The 3,918-nt window shown below is 44.4% G+C and overlaps 1 pseudogene; it reads left to right on the top strand.

Moving 5' to 3' along the window:
• Positions 1-799: 799 nt before the first annotated feature.
• Positions 800-1,446, top strand: LOC100581480 (annotated as a pseudogene).
• The last annotated feature ends 2,472 nt before the right edge of the window (positions 1,447-3,918 follow it).

The raw sequence follows: 3,918 nt of genomic DNA, 5'->3' as shown, positions 1-3,918 counted from the left end.
GTTCTTGCCTACATTTTAGACTAACCCTGCCTATTCCTGTAAACCAACTGGCAATCTCTGGCTGCAGCTCAGAAAAAAGAAAAGAAAAGAAGAAATGGGTAATGTAAAAATCTAGATCAGTATTCTAGTTCTGAGCAATTATCCTGCAAATCCTGCCAGGTGATGGGAGTAAATAGAGTTCCCATAACCCAGAGGTTTCTTTGTTTTGGAAAACAGAACCAAAGGAGTTAACCAAAGCCAAACCCCATGCATCCAAATCTTAGCAGGCATAAATATAGCTACCAGTTATCTGGGCATGTTGGCAGCCTTGGGATTTTTGGCTGTCCTTACCCCCACCCCTTTGCTTTGTTTTAATACATGCCCTCTAATAACCCAAATTGCTTCTTCTTTCCTAAAGGCTATCAAGCTCCAAATAGTGGTGCAAATGAAACCACACATGGATGCGCCTTTCTTCCAAGGACTCTTAGACTGACCTCAGTAGGAACCCTACCAGCTGTTCCCCACACAACCCCCCTCTCCAGTAGAAAGTAGCCAGAAGGATCATCTCCCCACCTCCCTAACAGCAGTTACGGTCTTCACTCCTGAGGAGGGGGAATGAGAGAGGAGAAAGGAAGAAACTGGTAAGGCAGGCAGTTAGGGTGGATTCTCAGTTAAATTCTTTCGAACAAAAGACCAGCCTGAAAAACGAAGCTGCACAGCCATTGCAGTACATTGAGCTCCATAGAGACAGCACCGGGGCAAGTGAGAGCCAGATGGGCACTGGGCGACTCTCTGCCTTGCTGAAGAAAAATAACTAAACATGGGCAAAGGAGATCCTAAGAAGCTGAGAGGCAAAATGTCATCATATGCATTTTTTTTGTGCAAACTTGTTTGGAGAAGCATAAGAGAAGCACCTAGATACTTCAGTCAACTTCTCAGAGTTTTCTAAGAAGTACGCAGAGGTGGAAGACGATGTCTGCTAAAGAGAAAGGAAAGTTTGAAGATATGGCAAAGGCGGACAATGCCCACTATGAAAGAGAAATGAAAACCTACATCCCTCCTAAAGGGGAGACAAAAAAGAAGTTCAATGAACCCAATGCACCCAAGAGGCCTCCTTTGACCTTGTTCCTGTTCTGCTCTGAGTATCACCCAAAAATCAAAGGAGAACATCCTGGCCTGTCCATTGGTGATGTTACGATGAAACTGGGAGAGATATGGAATGACACTGCTGAAGATGGCAAGCAGCCTTATGAAAAGAAGGCTGCAAAGCTGAAGGAAAAATATGAAAAGGATATTGCTGCATATCAAGCTAAAGGAAAGCCTGATGCAGCAAAAAAGGGAGTTGTCAAGGCTGAAAAAGGCAAGAAAAAGAAGGAAGAGGAAGAAGATGTGGAAGACAAAGAGGATGAGGAGGAGGAGGAAGATGAAGAAGATGAATATGAAGAACAAGATGATGATGATGAATAAGTTGGTTCTAGCGCAGTTTCTTTTCTTGTCTATAAAGCATTTAACCCCCCGGTACACAACTCACTCCTTTTAAAGAAAAAAATGGAAATGTAAGGCTTTGTAAGATTTGTTTTTAAACTGTATAGTGTCTTTTTTTGTATGGTTAACACACTACCAAATGTGTCTTTAGATAGCCCTGTCCTGGTGGTATTTTCAATAGCCACTAACCTTGCCTGGTACAGTATGGGGGTTGTAAATTGGCATGGAAATTTAAAGCAGGTTCTTGGTGCACAGCACAAATTAGTTATATAGGGGGATGGTAGATTTTTCATCTTCAGTTGTCTCTGATGCAGCTTATACAAAATAATTGTTCTGTTAACAGAATATCACTCTGTAATTGCAAAAAAAAGTTGCGGCTGTTTTGTTGACATTCTGAATGCTTCTAAGTAAATACATTTTTTAATATAAAAATAGAAAAGAAAAATCAAGCTGCAGGCACAGATAAGAGAACTTGCATGGGGGCTTGCCTAAGACATGCCCACAGATGCACAGATAAGAAAGCCTACACGGGTAACTTGCCTAGACATACGTGCAATGGAAAATTCCATCCCCTGACACAGGCACAGTAAGGGAAACAAAGCAATATAGAGTAACTCAAGTTAAAGGCCAGCATGCACATTAGGAGCATGGAGTGGAGCCAGTAGAAATTTGCACCTTATGCAAATGAGATGTCCAGCCCTCATCGGTTTCCTATAGAAGCCTTTGCATTCAACTGTAAAAATGGCAACCCTCTTTTGGGCTCCCTCTCCACAGCAGACAGCTTTCTTCTTTTGCTTATTAAACTTTCATTCCAATCTCACCCTTGGTGTACACATGTCTTAATTTTCATGGTCATGAGACAAAGAACTCCAGATGATACCTCAAACAATGAGAGACTGCTACATTATGGTGCATTGGCGAGACTATAACACTAGCTTGGGGAAAACAATAATGTATAAATATCAGATGCTGATTCAGTGCTTATGCAGCCTTTTCAAGACTCTTGCCCCAGCCCTATTGTCATCTAGCTGGCACTGTAACTGAGTCTACAAAAAGCCATTCTACCATTCTGTCAAGCCAGATGCTTCAGGATGATGGGAAACATGGTAAGGTCAGTGAATTTCATGAGCATGGGCTCATTGCTGCACTTTTCTGGCTGTGAAGTGTGTTCCCTCATCAGAAACAGGCTGGATATGGTGGGTCATGCCTGTAATCCCAATACTTTAGAAGGCTGAGGCAGGAGGATTGTTTGGGGCCAAGAGTTCAAGGCTGTAGTAAGCCATGATCATGCCATGGCACTCCAGCTGGGCAACAGAGTGAGACCCTGTCTCAAAAAAAAGAAGAAGCAATGCTATGTGGAATATTATGATTGATAATGGATAAGGCATTCCATAAGTCCAAATTCATATCCAGAGTGTCTGGTCTGGTAAGGACAGAATGCTGCCCCTTCCATGATGGGAGAGGACCAATGTAATCAAGTGCCATCAGGTAGCTGGCTGGTCACCCTGGAGAATGGTGCCATTGCAAGGACTCAGTGTTGATCTCTGCTGCTGGCAGATTGGGCACTCAGAGGTGGCAGTAGCCAGATCAACTCTGGTGAGTGACAGTTCAAGCTGCCGAACCCATGCATAACCTCCATCACTGCCACCATGACCACTTTGTTCATGAGCCCATTGGGTGGTGACAGGGATGGCTGGGGAAAGAGGTCGACTGATATCCACAGAATGGGCCATCCTGTCCTCTTGAATATTAAAACTCCTCCTTGCTGAAGTCACCCTTTGGTGAGCATTCACATGGGGCACAAATATCTTCACACCTTTCCCCACTCAGAGAGGTCCGTCCACATAACTCTTCCTCAAATTTCTTTGGCACTGATATTCCAACCATGTTTCTTCCAAGTTCCTGACCATCTGCCAAACCATTGGCTCCAGCTCATGAATTGGTTTACAGTCACACATCTGACCATTTCTCCTTTCAAAGCAAAATGCGCAACCAGGCCCACTGCCCAAAGTCTTGCACACTGAGAGGATTTCCCTTCACCACTGTCCTTCAGGGTGTCCCAGAGAGGGGTTGTAGTGCTGCAGCATCCACTTGTGGTTGATGCCTGCATATTGGGCTAAACTATCTGTAAACCTGGTCCTACTTTTCCCTTCTTTTGTCAGCTGATTATAGGAAACTCCCCATGAGCCATAGGTGCAGGCTGAGAGAGACAAGGAAGGGTAGCAGGAGTGGAGACCATGGGAATTTGGGCCACTTCCTCATGCAACTTACTTGCACATTTAGGACCTGCTTGAGGCCCATCATGTATCTACCACTTCCGTTTGATGATGGAGTGCTGCTGTGTATGCCCAACTTTACAGCTTGGTGGGTCAGATAATGCCCACCAAGTCACATGATAACTTGGTAGCCCATGGTCAAGCATCCAGCTACTACAAAGTCCAGCCGCAGGCCAAG

This window comes from Nomascus leucogenys, chromosome 8 (assembly GCF_006542625.1).
Source record: "Nomascus leucogenys isolate Asia chromosome 8, Asia_NLE_v1, whole genome shotgun sequence".
NCBI lineage: Eukaryota > Metazoa > Chordata > Mammalia > Primates > Hylobatidae > Nomascus > Nomascus leucogenys.
Note: the sequence above shows the minus strand (reverse complement) of the source record. Positions and strands in the feature narration are given on the sequence as shown.